Consider the following 19,968-nt stretch of genomic DNA (forward strand, 5'->3'; position numbering starts at 1 on the left):
CAGTATGCAAGTAAAGGTGCATGAGATTCTAACACTGGACACAGTATGCAAGTAAAGGTGCATGAGATTCTAACACTGGACACAGTATGCAAGTAAAGGTGCATGAGATTCTAACACTGGACACAGTATGCAAGTAAAGGTGCATGAGATTCTAACACTGGACACAGTATGCAAGTAAAGGTGCATGAGATTCTAACACTGGACATAGTATGCAAGTAAAGGTGCATGAGATTCTAACACTGGACATAGTATGCAAGTAAAGGTGCATGAGATTCTAACACTGGACACAGTATGCAAGTAAAGGTGCATGAGATTCTGACACTGGACATAGTATGCAAGTAAAGGTGCATGAGATTCTAACACTGGACATAGTATGCAAGTAAAGGTGCATGAGATTCTAACACTGGACATAGTATGCAAGTAAAGGTGCATGAGATTCTAACACTGGACATAGTATGCAAGTAAAGGTGCATGAGATTCTAACACTGGACATAGTATGCAAGTAAAGGTGCATGAGATTCTAACACTGGACATAGTATGCAAGTAAAGGTGCATGAGATTCTAACACTGGACATAGTATGCAAGTAAAGGTGCATGAGATTCTAACACTGGACATAGTATGCAAGTAAAGGTGCATGAGATTCTAACACTGGACATAGTATGCAAGTAAAGGTGCATGAGATTCTAACACTGGACATAGTATGCAAGTAAAGGTGCATGAGATTCTAACACTGGACATAGTATGCAAGTAAAGGTGCATGAGATTCTAACACTGGACATAGTATGCAAGTAAAGGTGCATGAGATTCTAACACTGGACATAGTATGCAAGTAAAGGTGCATGAGATTCTAACACTGGACATAGTATGCAAGTAAAGGTGCATGAGATTCTAACACTGGACATAGTATGCAAGTAAAGGTGCATGAGATTCTAACACTGGACACAGTATGCAAGTAAAGGTGCATGAGATTCTAACACTGGACACAGTATGCAAGTAAAGGTGCATGAGATTCTAACACTGGACACAGTATGCAAGTAAAGGTGCATGAGATTCTAACACTGGACATAGTATGCAAGTAAAGGTGCATGAGATTCTAACACTGGACATAGTATGCAAGTAAAGGTGCATGAGATTCTAACACTGGACATAGTATGCAAGTAAAGGTGCATGAGATTCTAACACTGGACATAGTATGCAAGTAAAGGTGCATGAGATTCTAACACTGGACATAGTATGCAAGTAAAGGTGCATGAGATTCTAACACTGGACATAGTATGCAAGTAAAGGTGCATGAGATTCTAACACTGGACATAGTATGCAAGTAAAGGTGCATGAGATTCTAACACTGGACATAGTATGCAAGTAAAGGTGCATGAGATTCTAACACTGGACATAGTATGCAAGTAAAGGTGCATGAGATTCTAACACTGGACATAGTATGCAAGTAAAGGTGCATGAGATTCTAACACTGGACATAGTATGCAAGTAAAGGTGCATGAGATTCTAACACTGGACATAGTATGCAAGTAAAGGTGCATGAGATTCTAACACTGGACATAGTATGCAAGTAAAGGTGCATGAGATTCTAACACTGGACATAGTATGCAAGTAAAGGTGCATGAGATTCTAACACTGGACATAGTATGCAAGTAAAGGTGCATGAGATTCTAACACTGGACACAGTATGCAAGTAAAGGTGCATGAGATTCTAACACTGGACACAGTATGCAAGTAAAGGTGCATGAGATTCTAACACTGGACACAGTATGCAAGTAAAGGTGCATGAGATTCTAACACTGGGCATAGTATGCAAGTAAAGGTGCATGAGATTCTAACACTGGACACAGTATGCAAGTAAAGGTGCATGAGATTCTAACACTGGACATAGTATGCAAGTAAAGGTGCATGAGATTCTAACACTGGACATAGTATGCAAGTAAAGGTGCATGAGATTCTAACACTGGACATAGTATGCAAGTAAAGGTGCATGAGATTCTAACACTGGACATAGTATGCAAGTAAAGGTGCATGAGATTCTAACACTGGGCATAGTATGCAAGTAAAGGTGCATGAGATTCTAACACTGGACACAGTATGCAAGTAAAGGTGCATGAGATTCTAACACTGGACATAGTATGCAAGTAAAGGTGCATGAGATTCTAACACTGGACATAGTATGCAAGTAAAGGTGCATGAGATTCTAACACTGGACATAGTATGCAAGTAAAGGTGCATGAGATTCTAACACTGGACATAGTATGCAAGTAAAGGTGCATGAGATTCTAACACTGGACATAGTATGCAAGTAAAGGTGCATGAGATTCTAACACTGGACATAGTATGCAAGTAAAGGTGCATGAGATTCTAACACTGGACATAGTATGCAAGTAAAGGTGCATGAGATTCTAACACTGGACACAGTATGCAAGTAAAGGTGCATGAGATTCTAACACTGGACACAGTATGCAAGTAAAGGTACATGAGATTCTAACACTGGACATAGCATGCAAGTAAAGGTGCATGAGATTCTAACACTGGACATAGCATGCAAGTAAAGGTGCATGAGATTCTAACACTGGACATAGTATGCAAGTAAAGGTGCATGAGATTCTAACACTGGACATAGTATGCAAGTAAAGGTGCATGAGATTCTAACACTGGACACAGTATGCAAGTAAAGGTGCATGAGATTCTAACACTGGACATAGTATGCAAGTAAAGGTGCATGAGATTCTAACACTGGACACAGTATGCAAGTAAAGGTGCATGAGATTCTAACACTGGACACAGTATGCAAGTAAAGGTGCATGAGATTCTAACACTGGACACAGTATGCAAGTAAAGGTGCATGAGATTCTAACACTGGACACAGTATGCAAGTAAAGGTGCATGAGATTCTAACACTGGACACAGTATGCAAGTAAAGGTGCATGAGATTCTAACACTGGACACAGTATGCAAGTAAAGGTGCATGAGATTCTAACACTGGACACAGTATGCAAGTAAAGGTGCATGAGATTCTAACACTGGACACAGTATGCAAGTAAAGGTGCATGAGATTCTAACACTGGACACAGTATGCAAGTAAAGGTGCATGAGATTCTAACACTGGACATAGCATGCAAGTAAAGGTGCATGAGATTCTAACACTGGACATAGCATGCAAGTAAAGGTGCATGAGATTCTAACACTGGACATAGTATGCAAGTAAAGGTGCATGAGATTCTGACACTGGACATAGTATGCAAGTAAAGGTGCATGAGATTCTAACACTGGACATAGTATGCAAGTAAAGGTGCATGAGATTCTAACACTGGACATAGTATGCAAGTAAAGGTGCATGAGATTCTGACACTGGACATAGTATGCAAGTAAAGGTGCATGAGATTCTAACACTGGACATAGTATGCAAGTAAAGGTGCATGAGATTCTAACACTGGACATAGTATGCAAGTAAAGGTGCATGAGATTCTAACACTGGACATAGTATGCAAGTAAAGGTGCATGAGATTCTAACACTGGACATAGTATGCAAGTAAAGGTGCATGAGATTCTAACACTGGACATAGTATGCAAGTAAAGGTGCATGAGATTCTAACACTGGACATAGTATGCAAGTAAAGGTGCATGAGATTCTAACACTGGACATAGTATGCAAGTAAAGGTGCATGAGATTCTAACACTGGACATAGTATGCAAGTAAAGGTGCATGAGATTCTAACACTGGACATAGTATGCAAGTAAAGGTGCATGAGATTCTAACACTGGACATAGTATGCAAGTAAAGGTGCATGAGATTCTAACACTGGACATAGTATGCAAGTAAAGGTGCATGAGATTCTAACACTGGACACAGTATGCAAGTAAAGGTGCATGAGATTCTAACACTGGACATAGTATGCAAGTAAAGGTGCATGAGATTCTAACACTGGACATAGTATGCAAGTAAAGGTGCATGAGATTCTAACACTGGACATAGTATGCAAGTAAAGGTGCATGAGATTCTAACACTGGACATAGTATGCAAGTAAAGGTGCATGAGATTCTAACACTGGACATAGTATGCAAGTAAAGGTGCATGAGATTCTAACACTGGACATAGTATGCAAGTAAAGGTGCATGAGATTCTAACACTGGACATAGTATGCAAGTAAAGGTGCATGAGATTCTAACACTGGACATATGCAAGTAAAGGTGCATGAGATTCTAACACTGGACATAGTATGCAAGTAAAGGTGCATGAGATTCTGACACTGGACATAGTATGCAAGTAAAGGTGCATGAGATTCTAACACTGGACATAGTATGCAAGTAAAGGTGCATGAGATTCTAACACTGGACATAGTATGCAAGTAAAGGTGCATGAGATTCTAACACTGGACACAGTATGCAAGTAAAGGTGCATGAGATTCTAACACTGGACATAGTATGCAAGTAAAGGTGCATGAGATTCTAACACTGGACATAGTATGCAAGTAAAGGTGCATGAGATTCTAACACTGGACACAGTATGCAAGTAAAGGTGCATGAGATTCTAACACTGGACACAGTATGCAAGTAAAGGTGCATGAGATTCTAACACTGGACACAGTATGCAAGTAAAGGTGCATGAGATTCTAACACTGGACACAGTATGCAAGTAAAGGTGCATGAGATTCTAACACTGGACACAGTATGCAAGTAAAGGTGCATGAGATTCTAACACTGGACACAGTATGCAAGTAAAGGTGCATGAGATACTAACACTGGACATAGTATGCAAGTAAAAATGCATGTGATTCTAACACTGGACATAGTATGCAAGTAAAGGTGCATGAGATTCTAACACTGGACACAGTATGCAAGTAAAGGTGCATGAGATTCTAACACTGGACATAGTATGCAAGTAAAGGTGCATGAGATTCTAACACTGGACATAGTATGCAAGTAAAGGTGCATGAGATTCTAACACTGGACATAGTATGCAAGTAAAGGTGCATGAGATTCTAACACTGGACATAGTATGCAAGTAAAGGTGCATGAGATTCTAACACTGGACATAGTATGCAAGTAAAGGTGCATGAGATTCTAACACTGGACATAGTATGCAAGTAAAGGTGCATGAGATTCTAACACTGGACATAGTATGCAAGTAAAGGTGCATGAGATTCTAACACTGGACATAGTATGCAAGTAAAGGTGCATGAGATTCTAACACTGGACATAGTATGCAAGTAAAGGTGCATGACATTCTAACACTGGACATAGTATGCAAGTAAAGGTGCATGAGATTCTAACACTGGACACAGTATGCAAGTAAAGGTGCATGAGATTCTAACACTGGACATAGTATGCAAGTAAAGGTGCATGAGATTCTAACACTGGACATAGTATGCAAGTAAAGGTGCATGAGATTCTAACACTGGACATAGTATGCAAGTAAAGGTGCATGAGATTCTAACACTGGACATAGTATGCAAGTAAAGGTGCATGAGATTCTAACACTGGACATAGTATGCAAGTAAAGGTGCATGAGATTCTAACACTGGACATAGTATGCAAGTAAAGGTGCATGAGATTCTAACACTGGACATAGTATGCAAGTAAAGGTGCATGAGATTCTAACACTGGACATAGTATGCAAGTAAAGGTGCATGAGATTCTAACACTGGACATAGTATGCAAGTAAAGGTGCATGAGATTCTAACACTGGACACAGTATGCAAGTAAAGGTGCATGAGATTCTAACACTGGACACAGTATGCAAGTAAAGGTGCATGAGATTCTAACACTGGACACAGTATGCAAGTAAAGGTGCATGAGATTCTAACACTGGGCATAGTATGCAAGTAAAGGTGCATGAGATTCTAACACTGGACATAGTATGCAAGTAAAGGTGCATGAGATTCTAACACTGGACATAGTATGCAAGTAAAGGTGCATGAGATTCTAACACTGGACATAGTATGCAAGTAAAGGTGCATGAGATTCTAACACTGGACATAGTATGCAAGTAAAGGTGCATGAGATTCTAACACTGGACATAGTATGCAAGTAAAGGTGCATGAGATTCTAACACTGGACATAGTATGCAAGTAAAGGTGCATGAGATTCTAACACTGGACATAGTATGCAAGTAAAGGTGCATGAGATTCTAACACTGGACATAGTATGCAAGTAAAGGTGCATGAGATTCTAACACTGGACACAGTATGCAAGTAAAGGTGCATGAGATTCTAACACTGGACACAGTATGCAAGTAAAGGTGCATGAGATTCTAACACTGGACACAGTATGCAAGTAAAGGTGCATGAGATTCTAACACTGGACACAGTATGCAAGTAAAGGTGCATGAGATTCTAACACTGGACACAGTATGCAAGTAAAGGTGCATGAGATTCTAACACTGGACACAGTATGCAAGTAAAGGTGCATGAGATTCTAACACTGGACACAGTATGCAAGTAAAAGGTGCATGAGATTCTAACACTGGACACAGTATGCAAGTAAAGGTGCATGAGATTCTGACACTGGACATAGTATGCAAGTAAAGGTGCATGAGATTCTGACACTGGACATAGTATGCAAGTAAAGGTGCATGAGATTCTAACACGGGACATAGTATGCAAGTAAAGGTGCATGAGATTCTAACACTGGACATAGTATGCAAGTAAAGGTGCATGAGATTCTAACACTGGACATAGTATGCAAGTAAAGGTGCATGAGATTCTAACACTGGACATAGTATGCAAGTAAAGGTGCATGAGATTCTAACACTGGACATAGTATGCAAGTAAAGGTGCATGAGATTCTAACACTGGACATAGTATGCAAGTAAAGGTGCATGAGATTCTAACACTGGACATAGTATGCAAGTAAAGGTGCATGAGATTCTAACACTGGACATAGTATGCAAGTAAAGGTGCATGAGATTCTAACACTGGACATAGTATGCAAGTAAAGGTGCATGAGATTCTAACACTGGACATAGTATGCAAGTAAAGGTGCATGAGATTCTAACACTGGACATAGCATGCAAGTAAAGGTGCATGAGATTCTAACACTGGACATAGCATGCAAGTAAAGGTGCATGAGATTCTAACACTGGACATAGTATGCAAGTAAAGGTGCATGAGATTCTAACACTGGACATAGTATGCAAGTAAAGGTGCATGAGATTCTAACACTGGACATAGTATGCAAGTAAAGGTGCATGAGATTCTAACACTGGACATAGTATGCAAGTAAAGGTGCATGAGATTCTAACACTGGACATAGTATGCAAGTAAAGGTGCATGAGATTCTAACACTGGACATAGTATGCAAGTAAAGGTGCATGAGATTCTAACACTGGACATAGTATGCAAGTAAAGGTGCATGAGATTCTAACACTGGACATAGTATGCAAGTAAAGGTGCATGAGATTCTAACACTGGACATAGTATGCAAGTAAAGGTGCATGAGATTCTAACACTGGACATAGTATGCAAGTAAAGGTGCATGAGATTCTAACACTGGACACAGTATGCAAGTAAAGGTGCATGAGATTCTAACACTGGACATAGTATGCAAGTAAAGGTGCATGAGATTCTAACACTGGACACAGTATGCAAGTAAAGGTGCATGAGATTCTAACACTGGACATAGTATGCAAGTAAAGGTGCATGAGATTCTAACACTGGACATAGTATGCAAGTAAAGGTGCATGAGATTCTAACACTGGACATAGTATGCAAGTAAAGGTGCATGAGATTCTAACACTGGACATAGTATGCAAGTAAAGGTGCATGAGATTCTAACACTGGACATAGTATGCAAGTAAAGGTGCATGAGATTCTAACACTGGACATAGTATGCAAGTAAAGGTGCATGAGATTCTAACACTGGACATAGTATGCAAGTAAAGGTGCATGAGATTCTAACACTGGACATAGTATGCAAGTAAAGGTGCATGAGATTCTAACACTGGACATAGTATGCAAGTAAAGGTGCATGAGATTCTAACACTGGACACAGTATGCAAGTAAAGGTGCATGAGATTCTAACACTGGACACAGTATGCAAGTAAAGGTGCATGAGATTCTAACACTGGACACAGTATGCAAGTAAAGGTGCATGAGATTCTAACACTGGACACAGTATGCAAGTAAAGGTGCATGAGATTCTAACACTGGACACAGTATGCAAGTAAAGGTGCATGAGATTCTAACACTGGACACAGTATGCAAGTAAAGGTGCATGAGATTCTAACACTGGACACAGTATGCAAGTAAAGGTGCATGAGATTCTAACACTGGACACAGTATGCAAGTAAAGGTGCATGAGATTCTAACACTGGACACAGTATGCAAGTAAAGGTGCATGAGATTCTAACACTGGACACAGTATGCAAGTAAAGGTGCATGAGATTCTAACACTGGACACAGTATGCAAGTAAAGGTGCATGAGATTCTAACACTGGACACAGTATGCAAGTAAAGGTGCATGAGATTCTAACACTGGACACAGTATGCAAGTAAAGGTGCATGAGATACTAACACTGGACATAGTATGCAAGTAAAAATGCATGAGATTCTGACACTGGACATAGTATGCAAGTAAAGGTGCATGAGATTCTAACACTGGGCATAGTATGCAAGTAAAGGTGCATGAGATTCTAACACTGGACATAGTATGCAAGTAAAGGTGCATGAGATTCTAACACTGGACATAGTATGCAAGTAAAGGTGCATGAGATTCTAACACTGGACATAGTATGCAAGTAAAGGTGCATGAGATTCTAACACTGGACATAGTATGCAAGTAAAGGTGCATGAGATTCTAACACTGGACATAGTATGCAAGTAAAGGTGCATGAGATTCTAACACTGGACATAGTATGCAAGTAAAGGTGCATGAGATTCTAACACTGGACATAGTATGCAAGTAAAGGTGCATGAGATTCTAACACTGGACATAGTATGCAAGTAAAGGTGCATGAGATTCTAACACTGGACATAGTATGCAAGTAAAGGTGCATGAGATTCTAACACTGGACATAGTATGCAAGTAAAGGTGCATGAGATTCTAACACTGGACATAGTATGCAAGTAAAGGTGCATGAGATTCTAACACTGGACATAGTATGCAAGTAAAGGTGCATGAGATTCTAACACTGGACATAGTATGCAAGTAAAGGTGCATGAGATTCTAACACTGGACACAGTATGCAAGTAAAGGTGCATGAGATTCTAACACTGGGCAAAGTATGCAAGTAAAGGTGCATGAGATTCTAACACTGGACATAGTATGCAAGTAAAGGTGCATGAGATTCTAACACTGGACATAGTATGCAAGTAAAGGTGCATGAGATTCTAACACTGGACATAGTATGCAAGTAAAGGTGCATGAGATTCTAACACTGGACATAGTATGCAAGTAAAGGTGCATGAGATTCTAACACTGGACATAGTATGCAAGTAAAGGTGCATGAGATTCTAACACTGGACATAGTATGCAAGTAAAGGTGCATGAGATTCTAACACTGGACATAGTATGCAAGTAAAGGTGCATGAGATTCTAACACTGGACATAGTATGCAAGTAAAGGTGCATGAGATTCTAACACTGGACATAGTATGCAAGTAAAGGTGCATGAGATTCTAACACTGGACATAGTATGCAAGTAAAGGTGCATGAGATTCTAACACTGGACATAGTATGCAAGTAAAGGTGCATGAGATTCTAACACTGGACATAGTATGCAAGTAAAGGTGCATGAGATTCTAACACTGGGCATAGTATGCAAGTAAAGGTGCATGAGATTCTAACACTGGACATAGTATGCAAGTAAAGGTGCATGAGATTCTAACACTGGACATAGTATGCAAGTAAAGGTGCATGAGATTCTAACACTGGACATAGTATGCAAGTAAAGGTGCATGAGATTCTAACACTGGACATAGTATGCAAGTAAAGGTGCATGAGATTCTAACACTGGACATAGTATGCAAGTAAAGGTGCATGAGATTCTAACACTGGACATAGTATGCAAGTAAAGGTGCATGAGATTCTAACACTGGACACAGTATGCAAGTAAAGGTGCATGAGATTCTAACACTGGACACAGTATGCAAGTAAAGGTGCATGAGATTCTAACACTGGACACAGTATGCAAGTAAAGGTGCATGAGATTCTAACACTGGACACAGTATGCAAGTAAAGGTGCATGAGATTCTAACACTGGACACAGTATGCAAGTAAAGGTGCATGAGATTCTAACACTGGACACAGTATGCAAGTAAAGGTGCATGAGATTCTAACACTGGACACAGTATGCAAGTAAAGGTGCATGAGATTCTAACACTGGACACAGTATGCAAGTAAAGGTGCATGAGATACTAACACTGGACATAGTATGCAAGTAAAAATGCATGTGATTCTAACACTGGACATAGTATGCAAGTAAAGGTGCATGAGATTCTAACACTGGACACAGTATGCAAGTAAAGGTGCATGAGATTCTAACACTGGGCATAGTATGCAAGTAAAGGTGCATGAGATTCTAACACTGGACATAGTATGCAAGTAAAGGTGCATGAGATTCTAACACTGGACACAGTATGCAAGTAAAGGTGCATGAGATTCTAACACTGGACACAGTATGCAAGTAAAGGTGCATGAGATTCTAACACTGGACATAGTATGCAAGTAAAGGTGCATGAGATTCTAACACTGGACATAGTATGCAAGTAAAGGTGCATGACATTCTAACACTGGACATAGTATGCAAGTAAAGGTGCATGAGATTCTAACACTGGACACAGTATGCAAGTAAAGGTGCATGAGATTCTAACACTGGACACAGTATGCAAGTAAAGGTGCATGAGATTCTAACACTGGACATAGCATGCAAGTAAAGGTGCATGAGATTCTAACACTGGACATAGTATGCAAGTAAAGGTGCATGAGATTCTAACACTGGACATAGTATGCAAGTAAAGGTGCATGAGATTCTAACACTGGACACAGTATGCAAGTAAAGGTGCATGAGATTCTAACACTGGACATAGTATGCAAGTAAAGGTGCATGAGATTCTAACACTGGACATAGTATGCAAGTAAAGGTGCATGAGATTCTAACACTGGACATAGTATGCAAGTAAAGGTGCATGAGATTCTAACACTGGACATAGTATGCAAGTAAAGGTGCATGAGATTCTAACACTGGGCATAGTATGCAAGTAAAGGTGCATGAGATTCTAACACTGGACATAGTATGCAAGTAAAGGTGCATGAGATTCTAACACTGGACATAGTATGCAAGTAAAGGTGCATGAGATTCTAACACTGGACATAGTATGCAAGTAAAGGTGCATGAGATTCTAACACTGGACATAGTATGCAAGTAAAGGTGCATGAGATTCTAACACTGGACATAGTATGCAAGTAAAGGTGCATGAGATTCTAACACTGGGCATAGTATGCAAGTAAAGGTGCATGAGATTCTAACACTGGGCATAGTATGCAAGTAAAGGTGCATGAGATTCTAACACTGGACATAGTATGCAAGTAAAGGTGCATGAGATTCTAACACTGGGCATAGTATGCAAGTAAAGGTGCATGAGATTCTAACACTGGGCATAGTATGCAAGTAAAGGTGCATGAGATTCTAACACTGGGCATAGTATGCAAGTAAAGGTGCATGAGATTCTAACACTGGGCATAGTATGCAAGTAAAGGTGCATGAGATTCTAACACTGGACATAGTATGCAAGTAAAGGTGCATGAGATTCTAACACTGGGCATAGTATGCAAGTAAAGGTGCATGAGATTCTAACACTGGACATAGTATGCAAGTAAAGGTGCATGAGATTCTAACACTGGACATAGTATGCAAGTAAAGGTGCATGAGATTCTAACACTGGACATAGTATGCAAGTAAAGGTGCATGAGATTCTAACACTGGACATAGTATGCAAGTAAAGGTGCATGAGATTCTAACACTGGACATAGTATGCAAGTAAAGGTGCATGAGATTCTAAGTATGCAAGTAAAGGTGCATGAGATTCTAACACTGGGCATAGTATGCAAGTAAAGGTGTATGAGATTCTAACACTGGACATAGTATGCAAGTAAAGGTGCATGAGATTCTAACACTGGACATAGTATGCATGCATGTTCTAACACTGCATACTATGTCATGCCATGCATTCTGCATACTATGTCCAGTGTTAGTATGCAAGTAAAGGTGCATGAGATTCTAACACTGGACATAGTATGCAAGTAAAGATGCATGAGATTCTAACACTGGACATAGTATGCAAGTAAAGGTGCGTGAGATTCTAACACTGGGCATAGAATCTCAGTCACCTTTACTTGCATACTATGTCCAGTGTTAGAATCTCATGCACCTTTACTTGCATACTAACACTGGACATAGTATGCAAGTAAAGGTGCATGAGATTCTAACACTGGACATAGTATGCAAGTAAAGGTGCATGAGATTCTGACACTGGACATAGTATGCAGTTAAAGGTGCATGAGATTCTAACACTGGTCATAGTATGCAAGTAAAGGTGCATGAGATTCTAACACTGGGCATAGTATGCACGTAAAGGTGCATGAGATTCTAACACTGGGCATAGTATGCACGTAAAGGTGCATGAGATTCTAACACTGGACATAGTATGCAAGTAAAGGTGCATGAGATTCTAACACTGGGCATAGTATGCAAGTAAAGGTGCATGAGAGTTTAACACTGGGCATAGTATGCAAGTAAAGGTGCATGAGATTCTAACACTGGGCATAGTATGCAAGTAAAGGTGCATGAGATTCTAACACTGGGCATAGTATGCAAGTAAAGGTGCATGAGATTCTAGCACTGGACATAGTATGCAAGTAAAAGTGCATGAGATTCTAATACTGGGCATAGTATGCAAGTAAAGGTGCATGAGATTCTAACACTGGACATGGTATGCAAGTAAAGGTGCATGAGATTCTAACACTGGACATAGTATGCAAGTAAAGGTGCATGAGATTCTAACACTGGACATAGTATGCAAGTAAAGGTGCATGAGATTCTAACACTGGACATAGAATCTCATGCACCTTTACTTGCATACTAACACTGGACATAGTATGCAAGTAAAGGTGCATGAGATTCTAACACTGGGCATAGTATGCAAGTAAAGGTGCATGAGATTCTAACACTGGACATAGTATGCAAGTAAAGGTGCATGAGATTCTAACACTGGACATAGTATGCAAGTAAAGGTGCATGAGATTCTAACACTGTGCATTGTATGCAAGTAAAGGTGCATGAGATTCTAACACTGGGCATAGTATGCAAGTAAAGGTGCATGAGATTCTAACACTGGACATAGTATGCAAGTAAAGGTGCATGAGATTCTAACACTGGACATAGTATGCAAGTAAAGGTGCATGAGATTCTAACACTGGACATAGTATGCAAGTAAAGGTGCATGAGATTCTAACACTGGACATAGTATGCAAGTAAAGGTGCATGAGATTCTAACACTGGACATAGAATCTCATGCATACTATGCAGTGATCATGATTTTACTATGGACATAGTATGCAAGTAAAGGTGCATGAGATTCTAACAGGTCTCTAGCTTTCGTAATCGAGAACCCATAATGCAGTAACAGCTGCTTCATTTTGTGCTTTGTTGTTTTTTTTTTTGTTTTTGTTTTTTTAGTAGCAATGTTTGTGCATACGTTTGTACCTTCTAGAAGAATACCAGGTCACAACATTAAACATAATACCTATTACATGTTCCACGGTTTGACTTTATATCCTTTCAGATACTCCTCAGCAGATGTTTCTATAACTGTGATGCACCAAGCTTTTCTGCAAAGAACACCTGTGCATTTTCCTGATGTCAGCAACTGATTTAGATTTAGGCAGAAATAAAAGGGTTAAAAAGAGTCATACCTAAGAGCACAACAAAGTTCAGGAAGTGTCCTTTTTAGCATCTAAACAAGCTATGGCTTACAGCCATTTCACAGCAACATGGATTCACAGATGTGAAGCTAGGACCCTCCACACATACCATCCTTTCCTAAAATGCATGTAGTCGACAGGTTTCAATGATTTCACATTACTGAAAGAGATATTATTGTTTTGTTTGCACCTTTTGTTTTATTACTAATTTGTTTAGGTTATAGTTTAGAACAGATCAAATGCTACCCATTTCTCTAATGGGGTATTAATATTGGGTCTTTTTTACCTATTAAGTATACATTTGTTGCCTCAGTGCCACCCTATTTCCAAAACACACATACATCTGGACTACAAAAGATGCATTAGTATGTCTTTCTGTTTCTCTTTCTATCAGTTCTTATTATAGAAAAGAAGTTACAAAAGCACAGTGCAAAAGACACCAAAGCAATGATGTAAAAAGCCTTACAAACACATGCTTTCTCCTTCTGCACCTCCCATCCCAAATAAACCATCATCTTGCTAAAACAGTGTTAATGGCCAACCTACTTCTCATGTAACTATCTGCTCCATGTCCCTGCGGCACCTTTTTGCATGCTTTTTAAAATAAAATGCCTGCAATAAGGGGGTGAAGCAAGTAACAAATTATCCTCCACTTAAAGCGTGGGGCGTCCCAGAGTCATGGCAATTCAAATAATTATGACAATTAAAGCAGCTAATTAAAATGCAATTACAGGGATGATGATAGGATTTTAAATGATAATAGTGCTGTAAATGAGATTAATTATGTATTCATAGGAGCAGGATTAACACGGACCACCGGTGCTGTCTCTTTCTCATTTTTTTCTTGTGTGTGTGTATGTATGCTGTTTTTCTGGCAGAAAGCCATGTTGTGGCAACAGACTATAAAGCTGCAGAATCACCCCCCCGAAACACAAACAGTAGAAGCCATCATGTCCACTTTACCCCTCCTTCTCTGCCTCTGTCCCTCCATATGAGAAGTATCAGCTCCTACATTCCACAAAGCTGCTGTAAGCATTACTTCGGATGACTGCATGTCTTACATTTGCTTAAAACACAAGGTGATTTGTGTATGCTTTTGGCAAGCTCACTGGTACATGCCTACAATCCTGAATAATGCTGCCACCTTCTATTGCCCAAATGACAGATGGCAATCTTTCACCCAAAGGACAGCAGAGGCAATTGGCCACTGCTGTAATTTGTCAGAGCCCCTTTTTGAAAATGTTCACACTTAGAGCTGAAACATAATGGTCAGATGCCATCAAGACATTGAGTGAAAAAAGGACTCTTAAAAATAAGCAGCAATTTTCAAAATAAAGCTCTCCAAAGTACAGTTCAGGGTGTTCTGAGAATGGAGGGTTAAGCATACAGAATAAAGTAAAATACAAGTTAGGATATCTAATGAAAAAGTTTTACAGTCTCCAAAGCCAACTCTTCTGATAAACAACGTCCAGCAGCATTTAGAGTAGGACCACAAGACCAATTTCAGCTGGGCATAGGAAGAAGTACATGGGTATGAATTGCAAATCACAGTGGTAGCATGAATTAAGGGGTTTGACAGAATACGAAGCACTCCTAAAATGTGCATTAGCAGAGTAATTGTGTGAGCCTAGATATGTTACCATCAGATAAGTAATTTATATCATCTAGTACTTTTGTGTAGAAAACAAAGTTAGTGCACTGCAAAGGCTTATATAAATGTATAACATTTTTGTACACATCATTCTCGTTTTAAATTTCAGCACAACTCAGAAGGTTATTGTTAATCACTTGAAACTGGCAATTGCACACTGTATAAAGGTAAAGTATATGATCTGTTATAGTGTGGGACAAAAGTATTTCTTTCAGACGGTACCAGCTGAACAAAAAGTACCATGCTAGAGGCAGCTGTGGTAACAAAAAAAGACTCTTAACAAAAGTTCACAATGGAAGAGCAAGGCTAGTAAAAATGCAGAATAACTCATCTAATAAGGTATTACTGACAGCTATGAAAAAAAAAATCTCAGAATGATAAAAGTGAGAAGAATCTGTCAGAGAGGTACTGAGGGAGATGTTCAGACCAGCAATGTGACAGATACCTTTAAAGTGGCAGAGGAAGTAGTTACAAGCAAGCTTTATGTGAGATAGCTTGTCTCTTACTGAAGGACAGAGGAATAAGTCTCACAAATGAAAATGAATTACATATTCAGGTTCCCTAATTAGGATGTCTAATAAGCAGGACTACTTGCAGGAAATAACCATTCTGAATGTAGGCATAAATCATGATAAACATGACTTCCGTTTTTGCATTACTTCAGATTCCAGCTGTAAACCAGATTTAACACTGCTGGTTGCATGAAGTTCAATGTTTTTTATCACTGATTCTGAATGATTTCAGACTTTGCATTTAACTCTGATTTGTGTGTGTGTGTGTGTGTGTGTGTGTGTGTGTGTGTGTGTGTGTGTGTGTGTGTGTGTGTGTGTGTACTGCCTGTTAAGCAGATTTCACTATACTGGATACTGATTTCTGTAGACTGATATCTAAAATGTAAAAAAATCACTCTTCTTCCATTGTAATAGGAAGCAGGTGTGAGCAGTGTAGGATTAAAAAAAAATTCCAGTCAATAAACCTATTGCATGGGCTATCTGCATTTTCTGGCTTGGTTACTCTAGTCATCTGTTTCCTCAAAATTAAATGCTTGAGAATAATGTTATTAAAAAAACTGTCCCTCCTTAAGGAAAAAAAAAAGATTTAAGAAAAAAAGCAGCTACCATCCTTCCAGCTTAATTAGTCTCCCAATTACGCAGCAGCTTCAACCCCATTCTGATTAGATCTGCAACACCAGCAAAGTCCCCAGTGTCCCAGACTCAGCCACTGGTCGATGCCTGGCCTATCTCTTGGGTCTTCGCCTTTCCTGCTTGCCTAATGAACATACAACAATGGAAAGGTTGACCCCTGCACCTGTTACCATGGCAATGAGCAGCTGTTGTTGCTGGAAGTCATTTCACAGAGATTAAAGGCCTACTACTATCAATAGGCCACTGCTGCCTCCCCCTCCCCTACCTTAAAGCTTTGCACACCTGGGACAGGGAATATGAAAATTTGAAGTTGCAGACATAATCTGCACAGTTTCCATGTATACTGCATTGAAACCATTCACATATTTTGCAGTGAAAATGAAAATATTCTGGGATACTCAAAACAATTTGTCCAGTTTACAAGACACAGCGAATAATCATTCATTTGCTAGCTCATCTGTAACCCATAAATGCATATTCTCTTTCTCTAATACAAGGGCAGAAGTCCAGCCTTCTGAGATAGATCTCTGTCTCAAGTGTGAGAACTATTATCATGCTGCTATAAAGAAAGAACCTTAAGGAAGCTAGTGTTTTTTACTTACAAAACATTCTGTGCTGAATGCTGTGTGCAACAATCTCACCAGGATAACTGCAGCAGATGAAAAAGTTAGCAGGTTAGAAGAGTTATTGTGTTCAGCATTGAATACCAGGAATTATGAACGCACCTTTGTTGCCTGTGGGCTCTGTTGAGAAGGCAGGATAATTCTGCAATTCAGAATCCTCATACCCTACACTTAAGGTGGATGAAAGACATGAAAGACATTGTGTTTGTGTGTGTGTGTGTATATATATATATATATATATATATATATATATATATATATATACATATATATATATATATATATATACAGACGCACACATCTGCATTGGTTTGTCTAAGCAATAAGTCCAATGGAAATAAGGTTTGTTGGTAACCAATCCTTCCTGGAAGCAAAAAAAACTGCCCCTCCTTAAGGAAAAAAAAAAAAAAGATTTAATTAAAAAAGCAGCTACCATCCATCCAGCTTAATTAGTCTCCCAATTACGCAGCAGCTTCAACCCCATCCTGGATAGGGGATATTCCCTTTCAAAGGAAATAAGGTTTGTTGGTAACCAATCCTTCCCGGAAGCAACATGACTGGTAAGGTACAACAGCTTTTATCTGTCATTGACAAGGGCTACTATTTTGTTAGCACATCCTAAAATGCTCCTTTATGAGAAATGCCATTGTGGGTTGTGCCTGTCATTTACATGCAGAAAGTACAGTTGTGTACACTTTCCATAAATGTAGATGTTTGAGTGTATTCACTGTTGCAGTCATCACACTTGGGTTATCCTGCCAGGGGTAGCCCTCAGTCAGCCTGAATACCAGAGGCTTAGTATTTCTGCGTCGGTTGCTGTCGCTCCAGGACTGACGTCAGGTCATCAGTGGTATAAAATCAGGCAGCCGACGCCATTACATCAGTTTTTCTTGTCCCAGCTGTCAGGAGTGCCCAAATAGGGAGCTAGGTTATGGTGGAAGAACACCATCAGTAGAAAGTAAATACCAAAAATTTCCTGTAATGAGTGAGGAAGAGAGAGAGAGAGAGAGACAAGGGAGATGGTGGGTGGGAAACCAGAACTGCAACAGTGAATACACTCGAACATCTACATTTATGGTAAGTACACACAACTGTACTATGTTCTTCGTGTTTCACTGTTGCAGTCATCACACTTGGGTTGATTCCCAAAGCTGAAGAAAAGTGTGGAGGCAGTCAGGAAGACTGGGGGCTGGCTAGGATGCCCTGCAAGACTGTGGTGGCAAAGCCTGCCCTGGATTTGGAGAAGATAGGCAGGTGGTAAATGCTTGGTGAAGGTATAAACAGAAGTCCATGTCGCAGCCTCCAGTATGTCCCTGGTGGGGACCCCTCTGAGAAAAGCTGCAGAGGTGGAGGTTGCCCTGGTGGAATGCATCCTGACCCCCTTAGGGGGTGGTTTCCCGTGGGGTTTGTAGCAGAAATGGATGCAGTGTGATATCCATTTGGAGATTGATTGTTTGGATCTGGCTTTGCCCTCTGCCCCTGCTGCAAAGCTGACTAGCAATTGGTCAGTTTTTCTAAAATATTTAGTCCTGTCCAGGTAGAATCTGAGCTGTCTGTGCACATTTAGAGAATGAAGAATTCTTCCCCCTTGTTTTGTGGTTTAGGGAAGAAAATAGGCAAATGAATTGATTGGTTGAGAGCCACACTGGGTACCACTTTAGGCATGAAAGTTGGGTTAGTCCTGAGGAAGACCCTGTTAGCATGGAAAATGATGAAGGGCTTTACAGCCATGATTGCTTGCAGCTCTGAAACTCTTCTAGCTGAAGTGATGGCCAGAATAAGGCTGTTTTCCAAGAGAGGAATTTTAAATCTGCTGAAGCTGCAGGCGCAAAGGGGGGGGGGGGGTAGGGCAAGCTTTTCCAACACAAAGTTAAAGTGCCAAGCTGAGGTAGGAGCTCTTCTGGGTGGCCTTAAATTGTTAGCCCCTCTTAGGAACTGTTTGATGAGAAGGTGTGAGAAGAGAGGTGGCTCTGTCCTGTAATGAGCAGAGATGGCAGAGGCGTGACTTTTAATAGAAGAAAAGGATAGACCCCTGTGTAGTAGGTCTGCTAGGTAATCCAGGATGAAAAGTAGGGAGGGCTGAGCTGTTTCAGCTCCTTTAGCCTGGATCCAAGTGCAAAACCTTTTCCACTTGTCAGCATAGGATTTTCTAGTGCTGGGATGTTTGGCCTCATGTATAACATCCAGGACTTGTTTGCTAAGGCTGGCAGCTGGAGGAGAGGTCAGGGAATAAGCCAGGCTGTCAGGGTCTGCAATTGTGGATGCATGAATTCTCCATTCTTCTGGGTCAAGAGTGTTGGGATCTGAGGTAGGTGACAGGCTGCTCAGCAGTGGGTACCAGTGCTGGCATGGCCAGTCTGGGGCAATCAAAATTGCCCTTGGTTTTTCCTCCCTTATTTTGAGCAGTACCCTTGAAATTAGTGGAAGAGGGGGGAAATGCATAGATCGAGAGATTTACCCATTGAAAGGATAGAACATCCACTTTCCAGGCCTTACTGTGAGTTTCTCTGGTGCAGAATTTGCTAAGCTGGTGATTACTGTGGGAGGAAAAGAGGTCCACCTTCGGGGTGCCCCATTTCTGGGTTACAAGGTTGAAGGTTCTGTGGTCTAGCTGCCACTCATGTGG

This window comes from Protopterus annectens, chromosome 9.part0 (assembly GCF_019279795.1).
Source record: "Protopterus annectens isolate FY-2018-M chromosome 9.part0, PAN1.0, whole genome shotgun sequence".
Lineage (NCBI taxonomy): Eukaryota > Metazoa > Chordata > Ceratodontiformes > Protopteridae > Protopterus > Protopterus annectens.